This window comes from Stegodyphus dumicola, chromosome 8, assembly GCF_044657685.1.
Source record: "Stegodyphus dumicola isolate Sdum_Otavi_A_Nest chromosome 8, ASM4465768v1".
NCBI lineage: Eukaryota > Metazoa > Arthropoda > Arachnida > Araneae > Eresidae > Stegodyphus > Stegodyphus dumicola.
In genome coordinates this window covers 23,279,566-23,293,982 of record NC_140775.1, presented here as the reverse complement: position 1 = coordinate 23,293,982, position 14,417 = coordinate 23,279,566, and the positions used below count along the sequence as shown (strand labels likewise).

Here is a 14,417-nt window from a genome sequence, read left to right as displayed (position 1 = left end):
TGTCTGCACGAAACACTTTTACTTTCTTCTTTTTTTGTTAGTCAGATTCTTTTCTTAAGTACTTACTGGAAAGCAGAAGGTTTTACAGATAATTTTCTATAGTAGTTCATTCGTCTCTTAAGAGCAAATTTCATAAAATATAACTGAAAATAGTAAAGCAATTTTTTTTTTGCTGCACATAGCAAATTAACTATTTTTAAGGATTTTAATATCGTTTTATATTAAAAACTATTTCTCTCTTTTTGAATAAAATAATACAAGATTCCGAATAAGATTTCCAACAACTAGATAAATGAAATTTATGAATGTTTGTTTTCTAAATATCTTTAAATATATTCAATGGAAAAAAAAAAAAAAAACACGCCAAAATGGTTTCTATTTCAGCTAATGTACGAACAGCAGGAGGAGTATCTTCTTTCCCGAAAACTACAAGCCAGTTTTCTGTTTCTTCTTCGCTGAGCTTTTCAAGAAATTCTACAACTTTTAGACACATTTGGATTTTATCCAAATCGGATATGGCAGTCTATTTCTTTAGCTAGCTGCATGAGTTCTTCGAGAACTTTAATAGTACTATTTGAGATAGTCCAACATTTCTTTAAACCAGACAAATTTTCTCTTATTTCGGCTACTTTAGCGCTGTAGCTTCAGAAATTTTCTATTTTTTCTTTTGTGCTTCTTTTCTTTTCTTTTTTGCCCACCAGCGGTCGAGCAGTAGATAGTTTGGACCGGGGTTCTAGTCCCGGCTAGAACGGGCTGGTCGCATGCGCATTTTCGTGGTTTTCCCCATGTGTAACGTGTACACGAGACAGTTTCCTTTAAAGTCCCGCGTGAAGGCATCCCTTCCCTAAGGAAGATAGTCCTTGTGTGCTTCGCCGTAATCAAATAAATCAAAAGAAAAAAAAAAAACTTTTTTTAAACCTCACCAGCGGAAAATTAATTAAGACCGCTGAATACGAAATTGACACGAGTCCGAAACCAAGTGAAAGGGGTAGAGGGTTAATTTATTAGAGTTATATCTAAATATCTTACAAGAATGATTTAATTTCTCTGTTGCTTAAAATCTGATGAAATAACATGCTGAAAGTTAATTTTTGCGGTACTTCGGGCACTATTTCATATGACAACTCACTAATACAGCAACATTTTCGTCGGCTTCTGAAATGTCGTCATAAGGTGAGAAAAAAACCAAAAAGCAAAATAAATCCCCAGCGCCTTTTAAACTTAAAAATATGAGGCTTCTAGAACCCTAGCAAAGCCAAATTAATAACCTTGTTAGCTACATCGCTACTTCTCCTGTTGGCGTCCTCTCGTAACACCTATATTCATGCCACTAACTGGTAACCAAAATTAGCCTACAATTCACCTTTCAAAGAGCTTCTCCAGTCGATGATATTAATATAATGATCTACATAATGAGATTAATTCTTTGAAAATTTTGCCGAAACCGTATTCTTGAAGCTCATTAACATGTTTTTTTTTTTTCATGGAAGAATACATTTCGGGAATAATAAGAGTCTTATTTCTTATTCCCAGTAATGGCTGTTTTCCTCACTGCGCTGATAATGACCTTTAGAAGTACCTTATCCATTTGTGGCTGAAAACTGATACGCTGAGATTATCATTGTTACTAGACTATCATCCATCATAAGAAAACCTAATATGGAATACATGTTGCTAGAGAACTGAGAGAAAAATAATTTCATGCTGTTAAGTACACTGAATCATCATTTAAGCTAATTATTGCATTTATTAAATTACTATTAATTCGAAACAAATTAGAAGTATGTTCATTAAACTCAATAAGCATATGAGGTAATTGAAAGATTTTTGGTGAGTTCTTATCTATAGAAATAATATTTGCCATTTGAAGTTAAGTTATCCTTGTATATAAAATAATTTGCATTAGTGTATGGTTTAAATACCGGTGCAAATTTTTAGCAAATAAATTATTTTAAACGAGCAAACAAATTAAGAATAATTATTACGTATTTTTAGATAATTTCTTCACATATTTTTTTTTTTTTTTTTTCTTCTTCTACAATTTAACCTAAAATTAAGACATTCATGAATTTCGTTAAGAAATTTCCTCAAGCACACAGCCCTCGACAGAGGTCAAGTCTAGTCGCTTTTTACCTGTTGAATTAGAAAGAAATGTAGTCATTATTCATACCGTAAAGTTTAACTCTTTTGGATATCATCCAAAGTTAAACTCTATGCAAACGATAAGCGACTTATCATTAAGTCCTAAATATAACAGAAAGTTGGGAAGGGTGTAAAAGACCCTGTAAGTCATTCGGATTTTTGAAGTAGAAAACATGTAAAATGAGTAGTGCCCTCGCCGGGACTCGAACTTGGACATCTCGAATACGCGCAGAGCGGAAGTTATGCAGAAAAGAGGGAGAAAATACCTTATATACTCCTCTTTCAAAGGGCGACTGTGGATTAGGGGACACAATTGCTAAATCCTGGTGGTGAAGAATCATCATCCACTACCTTTTAGTTCGGGCGCTACTCTGGAGTCATCAGTTTTTTTCTTTTTCTTTTTTTTTTTTTTCTTTTTTTTTTTTTTTTTTAAATACTGGAGAAGTGAAAAATGAGCAATTCCCTCGCTGGGACTCGAACCTGGACCTTTCGAATACGCGCCGAGCGTAGTAGGTTTAACAGCAAAGTAGCCTGACGGCAAACACGCACCACTAAGGACTCCCAAGCTCTCCAACTGAAGTAAGCTGAACCTTCCTTAAATACTACTTCTACCTCATTTACATTCAACGCAGTTTTAAAAACTCATTCTGGTAGGGAGTTGTAAGTGGGAAACAAGAACTGAAAGGAAAGGGTTTCAAAATTTAAAATAACTGTTATAAAATTAAAATACACCTTACAACCCTTTATTAAAAACTAAATAAGATGAAAAGGAGGCACTCCGGGGCTTACGACTGCCCCAGTATTTATTGCGAAAACCTTAAATGCAGTAGATCAGATACAAAGCTTAAATTAAATCAGATTAATAGCCAAAGGTTACACAGAGCAATTTAATATGAGGTTGTCTCAGAACTTCACCGGCGTGAATTTCAACTATTATAATGCAAGGCTGAAGACAGGAACTCTTATCTAGAACAGCAAATCCAGTAACGTGACTAACGATTGCCAGAACATGCTCTGTCTTAACGATCTCAAAACCTCCGTATAAATACACGCGAACGTATTTGCATTCTGGCGAGAAAACGGAAAGAGAGAAGTGATAGTATAGATTCAAAACAAAAACTAACTGGTTATTCATATTAAAGGAACCGCACAATACTTTCTACGAGCGTTTATTAATTTACCTAGAAGTAAAGCCATAAATTACTTTTAAACAAAACTAAAACTTGTTAACTATGTATGCCACTAAAAGCTTTAGAAATAACACAGAAACTCTTACTTACTTTATCTACCTAATGTAAGAAATGGTGACCTTATTCATTTTGTTTCTTATGTATTTATCCAGTTTATATAAATCGTGTGAAAGAAATACAGTTTTAAATTGCTTTTAATTAAAACTGCAATCTGTAAATTATGGATGTCACTAAACGCTTTAGAAATAACACAGCAATTAAAATTTTCTCTTACTTGCTCTTTAAATGACAATTTCTGTAGAAGCTTAAGGAATTCACCATGCCTCTCACAAATACTACGGTAAAACTACAGATGTTCGATCCCAGATTTTAAAGTTCTTCACAGAATAGATAATGTGTACCAGCAACAAATTCAGTGGGAAACAGAAATATAATTAGTTGTCTTAACATCTGTCGGTGTGTCATGCTATCCATAAAGGACAGCTTTACAGAACGTGAGCTTAAGTTTTATAGAAAGGAGGAACGTGCCTGAATCCACATCCGGATTACAGATAATGTCGGTCATTGAAAATTCAAAGTTGAAAACTGAATCATGGGCATTTATACTCGCTCGAGGATTTTAGAGATTAATAATGATATTTCAAGGTATTAATACCGGAACAAATATTCCTGCTCGAAACATAGCTTTTCATAAATTTCGCTTTCGATACAGCTGTTATATCAGCTGTATATTTGTCATAGTTGCTCCGTTATATCTGTAAAATTAAGAATAAATAAGTAGATGGCTAATAAAAATTATCACTTTCTTGCTTTGAAAGTTTAGGTTTAATGTAACTACACCTAAATAATGCGTTTATTGTATTACAATAAATCGTTTACGCTCCTTTGAGTAAATTTTTGCGTAAAAACATCTCTTCCATTTTTTTGTGTGTCATAATACTTTTGCTACGTTGAAGTTATACTACAGTATCGACATCTCATCTTTGTCTAATAGTATTATTTTAATGGCCGGGCGCTTTATGTAATATTATTAGCCTTGTGCCATTACAAGGACCGATAGTGGTGGCCATTTCATTACGGAAGCACCTCATAGGTGGCCACCATAGTCTCCTATGAATGAACGAATATTTACAGTCATGCTTTCTCTGGGATTCGAACCCGGGCAAATCTCTACGGGAGTCAGGGTGATAATGTAATGATTAATTGATTGTATATTTTTTCATACGCATTATTATGTAACAATTATTCTAAAGATAACATTGTCAATTTAGCATTGTAATATTACTATCATTGATTCAATGAATGCCCCCGGCGGTGGATGGTAGATTCTCTTTCCATCGCATGGACATAACTCTGATTGGTGTAGAACCGTAGGTCGGAGGACCATGCGACGCCGTTTCGGTCGCTAACTATTAACAGTATAAAGCATTCACTTTCTAAGATGCATTACTTATCAACTATGTTGTAATCATAATTAAAATTATCATTTCAAATGCAGTACATAACAACCACAAAACAAACAAAATGAGTTGTTTATGAACAAATACTGCTTAATAAAATTTCGGTTCTTTCCAGTAAGAAGAAGATGTTTTACTAACATTCAAACCATTAATAATTTTTTTTCTAATAGCTTCCTATATAACATAATTCAGCTTTATGATTTTCTTTTGCATAAGTTTCTAATACTAATACACTAAATAAAAGACATTTATTGACAATTCATAACAGACTATGTATTGTGTACGTGATGTAAAGAACATTTTTATTTTAAAATTTGTTTCTTAGTACATATTACAGAATTTTTATGCCCGATTTATACGTTTATTAGCTATTCTGTCTGTAGAAGATTCTTAAGCCAGTAAGTATAGAAAAGTAACTAACTGTAAGCTCAAAAAATATTAACTTAAAAAAAAAATGAGTAATTAGTAAAATACGAATATTTTCAGAAAAATATAAAAGGCGGGAAAATGGGTTAAAACGTTAAAGATCTACTTATAGTATACATTATAAAAGACATATTATACAAAATAACTAATATTAAACATTTACTAAAATAACAGGAAAGCGCTAAAATCGTCATATTTATTAGAACAGCCAAAGACTTTCTTTTCATATAATTTTTTATTCCATATACATCCTAATATTTTATCACGAACTTTAGCCTTTCCCATTGCCTGTTCTCGAAGTGTAATTGTAAAGATGCCTTCGTAGTACTATAATCGTTTCCATCTCCCTAGTCGCCTTTTAAATGAAGGGGAATATATGAAACTTTCTCATTTCCTCATTGGGTACCTTCTTTGTGCAACTGGTAGCACGTTAGGCTACCAATTGAAAGATCCGGAATTCGAATTTTGAGAGGATATAGTTGACTTTTTATGCTTTTTGCTCCAAATAAATGCGTAATAGCTCTAAAAATCAAAGAGAAGTGATTTTATTTTTCCATTACGCAAATTTAAAATTTCATAAATTTTGTCACCAACGACAGAACCCAGGAGAAACTAATAGAATTTAGTAGATCGATGGATCTACCACCGATAGATCTCTTTTTCAATGATTACTTGAAACTCGAAAATTCCTTCAATGTTTGCTCAATGTGTAAAAAAATGACATACCTTGATGATCTGATATTCTTGATGCACTTTCCAAAAGATTAACTTTATTTTCTCGAAGTTCCTCCTCTGAAAATTCAATAAACATATTTTACTTGGCATCGGGTATACAACTATTCATATTGAGATGCTTCTTCACTGCAATTTATTGTTAAGATTTTTGGGCAAAGTACCAGAGACATGGTTAAAGTCATGGTATTTTTGCTGAATTAATTAGCAATTAGAGACTATTTTCTAGGCTCAACATTCCTCACGTGCGATAATTTGTCCCATGACCCCAATGCAATCCATCACGCGAAGAAAGGTATGCATTTCGATCTAAGGAAAGGGATGGACGAAGCAAAGATAATAAATAATAGGCCGGCAAAATTCAAAACCAGCTCTTTAACCCTTTCGCACAAATTAAATGGATGCTTCAACGATCGAAAGGGGAAAAGTAAAGAAAGAAAATAAAGAGAGATCAGCTTAAACGGGTTCTCTAGCACCCTGAAACGTCATTCAGATGAGATAGTGTCCTGTTTGCGATTTTACGATCTCCATAGGTCGTTAACGTCGACACCGACAAGTTAAAACGTATCTAATTCGAACGGTATTTCCCTTTTATTATTTCGAAAACATGCGTGTAATCGTAAAGATGATGTACGTTTACGTTTCATCCTTTCCGAGCCTTAAAATTAATAATGGCGGAAAGTTTATTGATGCACTTGTGGGAAAAAACACTTGCGAAGATTTTCAGTATATGTAATAGTTTTAATCTTAATTTCCGAAATGAAATTTAACTTTGGAAAAGGGATAAAAATCGTCGTACAAGATCATTGTACTTTTCTGCTTTAGACATATTAGGTTAGATTGTAAACAGCTTACTATTTGGTTACATGCAGAATGTCTGGAAATGAATGGGAAGGTTTCCGGTTATTACAACAACATAATGTTAGGCATGTTAAATCTTTCTTATTCCCCCTAATTTAGAACATTGAAGAAACCAATAACATATCTATCTCCAGGATGTAGCAAAACATTCTTTGTAATTTTTGAGCAAGATGCCTCAAACATTCTCTATCCACTGGGGTCGACCCGTTCCGTGATCGAAAAGAAGCCTCAGATTTATGCTACTGCATTACGTTCTATTGATTTAGGTGGAAAGATTGATTTACAGCAAATAGATATAAAATCTTCCATAAAATCTTCAGAGTCTTTAAATACACCTGTAGCATTAATAAATAAAATAATAAACCAAGATTTACAACTCAAGAAAGCGAAAAGCATAATGTTCTCCAGCTTTTGTCGAAGGATGTAGCTCAACGCAGAACACTTTTTAGAAGCCTGTAGGAAAACTGTTTAGCAGAAGATAAAAGGTAATACATTGTGACCCTTGATGAAGCATGGGCTTATCTAAATAACTGCAACAAAAAAGTTTATTTAGTACTGAAAATGAAGAAAAAATTGCATAAACTTGGTCCAGTTAATAAAAAAAATAAGTAAGATATTTATGTTTGTAGCAGCATTCTCTTATCAACTCAGCTTAGTATCAAGAGAAAGCTTTACGCCCAAAATTTTCAGAAGAGATTCCATTTGTTTATTCCATTGACTTTCAAAGAGTGCAGTTTCGTCAAGATAAAGTAATAGATCATACTTCGAAATATACCATTGCATTCTTTGAAAAAATGAAGACTGATTCACCTATGGAGTACTGTGCCTTTGGTCTCTTGAAAAGAATTCTTTATAAGCGCAAACCCGCCACTATTGGTAGACTCCGGAAAGTAGTGGAAAGGGATGGAAATCAATCGCTTGGAAATTTTGTGAAAGGTTTTCTGTCATGGAAATCAAGATGCCGAATGTGTGTAAAACATGTGTGTAAACAGATGTGCAAAATCCTCTATATTGGCATTAAAAGTCCATGAATACAGACACTAAAACTGATAAATAACGCTAACGTTGGCATGAACCGCGGAAAAGAACAACATGGGTCGCATGCGATCCGTTATTCTTTAGCTGTCTAAATTATGATAAGCAGTTATTGTTATTCATAATTAAATACAGATAAATTTTTATGTTCATTTAGTAGAAACATAGAAATATTTGTATGTAACCAGACTTAGCTTCAATGCTCGCATTAAAAAATGCTTGCACTTAAGCCAACACACCTTGAGATAGGGAACTGCAACCTAGGTGCTATAAAGTCTTAACTCTGAAGAACTCTGAAGACACAGCAACAGCGTAATATTCATAGCGATCAGTTTCCTAAGACAAGCCACCTCCGAAAGTGACAAATACATCTCAGAACATTAATAAGGTCGGTATTTATCCAACATCTTCACTTAGTAATTAGTCTAGAGTGATACAAAATTATACTTGGTTAATAAAAATCAATGTAAAATTTTATAAATGATTAGGTAATCATTTCTTGCATATTTGCCTCATCTAAAAGAGGTAAATCCAATGTGCTTCTACCTGAAATATGAAAATTAAAGATTGTTCCTTCTTGCCATAGAGCGAATTCATTTTGACATCACAGTAAAGAAGAAAAATTAGAAAATTATTAAAGTATGCAAATTTTATTGCTTTGATAAGTATTTTTTTTCCGGTTCTGATTCATGAACATTAATTTATGAAGGAATGAATGAACATTTTCTTTATCTGCTTTTCGCAAGATTGCTTGGGCGGTAATGAATTTAATCTCAGTGGGGTTGAAAAAAAACTTCTTTATTTAATGCAGCTAACATGTAACCGGTCACCGTTTGTCAAAATGTGACCTCAGATACATCGTAATACAAACTCTCAAAACGTTCGAAAAATTCCGAAAGCTAACCACAAGAATCTTATTTTATCGCTGCTAGGGATTTCCCTACTTTATTTCCGTGGAGCTAACGGGTTTCGAACGGGTCACCTGGGGTCGTTCGGACATTTAACTCTACCTGCCTCGACCTTTTTCTCACGCATGCTTCTGCTGGAGATATTAAAGAATCATCTCGTATTCTTCACCACACCGGTGGTAGAGCTTCCCTATGGGGTTGCCTCGTTTTTTTGATTATTTTCTTCTTGTTAATTCAAGGTCGCTCCACGACACTTTCTCCAATCAATAAATCTAGCGTTTCAGAGGGGAGGAGAAGGATTGGACAGGGAGAGATTTCAGAGGGAAGGATTGGTGCAGGGGCAATGGGATACTTGGAAAGTGGAGATGGCTTTCAAGGCCATGCTGGTCATTTGGGATGAGGATGTCCAAAACGTCGAAGACGCCAAGATTGATGTGTTTGTAAATATAAATTATAAGAAGAAAAAAACTCGTTCTGATGCTTTGTACGCAACAGAAGAAAGTAATTTTTCTTCTTTGGGTCTTCCCTTTCTTTCTTTTTACTATGCTGTGCATTTTATTATTAGGATAATCCATAATAAATAAAATATCCAAAATAAATTACATTCAGTCTATAATAAACAATGTATTGAAGTTTCGGAATTTGGGAGGCGGGAATATGTTACTAGGGCTAAAAAATCAGAGAAACAATTTTGTTTTGCCTAGTTCCAAATAACAGTTAGCATGTGACATCTGTTAAAAACAGGGTACAGGTCCTGTGCACCTATTTGTTTCTCTGCGCTACTACAGATACCATCAGCAACGTTATATAACTTAGAGAAAACTATGTTTAACTCAGTAACTCTGTTTAGCTTCATGAAAGAAATGTTCCTTTCTTGAATCAAATACACTTGTACAAGAAGCAGGCTTTTAAAATATTATTGAGTTATAAAATGTATTCAGCAACATTTAAGTTATAAGGTATTTTCTCTTCTCTTTTCTCATGACTTCGTGATGTAATCGGAAGCATACTAGGCGCGTATTTGGAAAGTCCGACGTTCAAATTCCGGCGAGACCATTGCACATTTTTAGTCTCCAACATTGATATAACCTAATGACTCTACAGTGGCGCCCGAACTAAAAAGTGGTGGATTTTCTCCTCCCATTCCGCATGCCTGAAGGGTATTCGGGAGGTCCGGCGTTTTAATCCCGGCGAGGGAATTTTTCACATTTTTCACGTCACCAACATCTATATAACCTAATGACTCTACAAAGTATAAAAACTGATTTAAAAATTAGTTGCGAACGTTAATATATTTATGCTCTGAATAACTGCATTTTAAAATTAAAATTATTAAGTATTGCAGGTGCTCAATTGAGACTCAGTTGTAACTTTAACTCGATGATTAGAAATGACTGGACGATTTTTCTCAGAATGTCATTAACAGTTAATTATAAGTTAGCTGTCATTTTTGCGGTGAATAAATAAACTGCCTCCACATAACATTTATAGAGCAATAAATTCAGTTTAACAAAGATAACTTAAATTGAAATATTTGATGGTTTTACTACCTTCATTTTGAAACTAAGTTCATATTATGCAATAAATTAGCTTTATGTCATATTGTATAAAAAACAATACTAACATCCATAAAATGAAGTCAGGATGGAAAAAAGTGTTATTTATGATGGAAGGTAATAATTATCTTATCTTTTCTACTAATTTTTTTCCCTCCAACTCAACATCCCTTCAGTAGCATTCATATTTAGTACTTAGGTGGATGTAATGGCCATCAATATATCTATACTATAAACTCTGCAGCAGTTAGTGGCGTGATGTGCCAAGCTGTTACTCGTGGAACAGCTTGGCTCAAACACAGAAACAGATTAGTAGAAAATACCTACTATTTCTCTATTTGCATCTTGTCAGTTGACTCAGAAACAGAGAATCAGAGCTGTGACGGTACGTGCAGTGGTGGGTAAATTTAATTTGCTAAATAATAATTTAGTTCTGAGTGCGCCAAAGTTAAATTTTGGGCTTCTTTAACTCTAGTTGTGCTATTTTTAACTCCATCTTTATGAACTCCAACGGAGCCTTTAACTTCTATTCAACGAAATTAAGCGTCAAAAGTGAATTTTCAAGTTACTTAAGACTAACAAATGTTACGAACACCCAAATAATATTTAAAACAATTCTGTCGTTGCAATAAATTTTAAATGGTTTGGTTTATTTGATTACGGCAAAGCAATCGAGGGCTATCCGTCTAAATGGAAGGATGCTTTCGTGAAAGATTTTCTGAGGGAAATGGCTCGTATACCACGTTACACATGAGGAAAATTACAAGATCGCCCATGCAGCCAGTTCGCAAGATTTGATCCTCGGACCGAACTACCAGTGTTCAGGGACTTTACCGCTCAGCCACTATTGGGCCAAAATTTTAAATGTTTAATATAAGAAATCTAATTCTTTTTCCATCTGCAGCAGATCTGATGTTTGACAGAACTTGAAGAGAACAGACACTAAAAAAACTTTAGTGTTTTTATCGTAAAATAATTATGGTTTTTTTTTTTTTTTTTTTTCATAAACTTTAGAACATAGAATTACTAGTTAAAGAACTGGTATTCTTTACAAGTTGTCTAACAATAAAAGTGAAAATTTGATGATTTTGTGATTAATGGTACAGTAGCAAATTTAATGGTACAGTAAAATTGAAGATTATCTGATCAATAAACTAGTTATTTATTGAAACACTATGCTGATTCCTAATATGCTTCAGTGAAGAAATAAACTTTCGGTTAAAGTAAATATTTGTTACCTTGATAAACAAAAGAGCATGGTTTACCACCCATACGTAATGTAAAACAAATTCTAATCCTTTTCTGAATTTTATAATAGCAACCGAATATTCGGGGATATTTCAATTAAACTATTCTCCTACGAACAATAATTCTAAATAAGAGATGGGATTTAATCAGTGGAGTAATTCACTGTTAATTCGGGAGACCATAGAAACGGAAATGAAAGATAAACATCCCGCACAGGCGGAGCAAACAATGCCGTAGACGTGAAACAACTCAACCCAACACAACTGCAATCTCTTACTCCTTTGTTTTCTTTCTTGATGAATGGACTTGTAATGGTTGCCTTTTCTGCTTTCTTCTTGTCCTTGGTAATTTCTTCTCTCTGTTCTTGCCCTTGAAGATGAAAGGGATACGCGAGGTAACAGTTATCTCATCCTTTTTACTTTTCTTTTGTGTGTTATCGTTTAGATAGCTTTTTTTCCCTCCTATATTTTTTTCTGGTTGTATATTGTTTATATGCAGGGTAATAGATGATATCATTCTTCTGGTATGGGTTAACAGCCGCTTACAAGTGATAATAAAAGTCACTAGTAGATTGCAGAGATGTTTGTCTACTGTCATCGCTTTTAGCGTATTTAGAGGCAGTTGTTTAACTATTTTTTTTTAAATTCTGAATAAATATTTGCTTGTTTCACGGCTTCTGAAATATTTAGTAATACGATGACGAATTTCAGTTGCTATCAGTCTGGAATTTTAGTTGCTAAGTCTAAGAAACTTCTCTGAATATTAATGCAGACAGTAATCATTCAGTTCAGTTTTCCATGGCATCAGTGGCGTAGCTACGGGGTGGTTCACTCCGGGTAACATATTTTTGAGAGTGACATTTTCTTGCGTGGACAGTCGAGGCAGGTAAAAATATAATGAGACTCTGAATTGCATACCGAATTAAATTGAGGGAAAAAATAGCTTTTACTCGAGGTAAAGTATTCAAAGAAATCCCCACGAAATTTCAACAGCTACATATATTTCGTATACATTTTTTATTCCATCGAAACTTTTGAACGAAAATTATATCACCTAAATAAAAAATATCAGCTAAATTATGACCACGATGACATTACAATGAAGAATTCCTTGTTAAGAGAGGAGTATTTCAAGACTCGTGTTCTTTCCAGTTATGCCATATAAAATTCAATTTAACAGAAAATCACAAAATAGTTAAAAACAGCATATCTTTGGAATTCCCAATAGACAGTATCGCGTACTGGTAAAAAAAGTTTTATTTCGTACAGTGTTGCCACTCTCGTTTTCAAGTCTTGTTAGTCAAAAATTCATTAAAGTTTTACAAATTATGAAATAAATAATAAAAAATATATAGCGTCATTCTATGAAAATGTTGAGTATCTTAATTTAGATAGAACGTGAATTATATACTTTTTTAATATTTAAATCAATCCGATTCTTAAGTAAGAAACGAGTATTTTTAAGAGCTGCATGTATTGCTTTTAAATGCATAGTTCATTAACTCACATCAGACAAATTCATTTTGAAAAATAAATAGCTTACATTTTGCCGAATGGCAACAGTCTCGAATCAAAAGTGAAACGACGCATTTTTAACGATTCGACGCAAAATACCATTTCGAGACTAATAGCCCTTTTAGATTGGGGAAAAAAAAAAAAAAAAACTTTATGTAGTGAAGAATATGGAAGAATAACGATTTCTGCTATTTTATGAATGAATGTATAAAAAAAAACTATTTTAAAACCTTTGAAAGGCATTCCAAAAAATACCGCTCTGATTTAACCCTTGTGCAATTATGGTACCGAGTCCCCAAATTAGATTTCTTTGGTACAAATTTTTATGGCATATTATCCATTAGCACATAAGTATTTATCATAAATTAATAAATAGGTGTTTAATTGCTATATAACCCTTAAATTTATTGCATTATAACTAATGTCATGAAAGTTTTCTTTTTTAATCACATAAATAACTTTGCGGATTGTAAATTACTACAGAATGACTAGAATATTTGGGACAATAGGCAAAATAACGGCGATTTGAGCACTCGAAGGGTAAGCAGTTTTCTAAGCATTAGAAGAATATTTCCAAAGCTTTTTAGAATAGCTTAATGCTTTCGAGGAAACTCTTGCTCCTTTAATTTTGATGTTTATAGAAGTAACTATCAGTGGATAGAAGTGGTACTGATGATTTAAGCGAAAGCTAAAATAGAAATACGTGCTTTGAGTTTGCAGAAAGTATTGTGGAGTATTTAAACTTTTATATATTTATTAATTTTTTTAAATTATTTTTTAAGTTTATCAAACATTAGAAGAATATTTTCAAATTTATCTAGAATAATTTGGACTTGGTGTTCTGGAGGAAATTCTTGCCAGCTTTGATTTTGACGTATATATAGGGAATTAGCATTGGATATGTAGTATTAGAAGTTTAAGCGGAGCAAAAATAGTATTACGTGCTTTGACTATCAATTAGAAAGTATTCTGGAGTATTTCTAACCTCAGAATTTCATATTTTTCCCCCTATAATTGTCAATAGATGATCTTGATTATGCTCCTTGAGTTAATTAGATTCCTCCAACAGTATAGTAATTGCAGCATTGTTGCATTACTGTTAGATAAAGGACTCTCACTGATCCTATCTTTACCCGTTGCTTGATATGATTGCATAAAACCCACATGTTGTTGTTCTAAGAGACCATTTGGTGCCCACGACAAAATTTCAAGAATGTAAATTCCTTGATGGAATGGAAACAATATATATTACCAGAAAGACCGAAGGTCAGATTTTGGAGTAATAAGAAATAAAACAATTCTTCAGGAAGAAATCTTCATTATTTTCTGAGATTTGTATCTGATT

At 33.3% G+C, this 14,417-nt stretch overlaps 2 protein-coding genes across 5 annotated transcripts in view; one reads left to right on the top strand and one right to left on the bottom strand.

The window, feature by feature from the left end:
* Positions 1–14,417, bottom strand: part of LOC118200858 (uncharacterized) — a 103,826-nt gene that overhangs the window by 24,799 nt on the left and 64,610 nt on the right. The window contains exon 1 of one of the 3 annotated variants that reach the window (XM_085821666.1): positions 5,945–5,963. The exons of the other annotated variants lie outside the window; for them this stretch is intronic. The gene's annotated coding sequence lies outside the window, so the exon portion shown is untranslated. Of the gene's footprint in view, positions 1–5,944; positions 5,964–14,417 lie in introns of those variants that run through there. 3 annotated transcript variants of the gene reach the window in all.
* The window catches only part of LOC118192407 (uncharacterized), a 122,733-nt gene continuing 120,105 nt past the window's right edge, over positions 11,790–14,417 (top strand). The window contains exon 1 of one of the 2 annotated variants that reach the window (XR_015042502.1): positions 11,790–11,952. The gene's annotated coding sequence lies outside the window, so the exon portion shown is untranslated. The remainder of the gene's footprint in view (positions 11,953–14,417) is intronic. The other variant, XR_015042501.1, reaches the window with a different exon arrangement.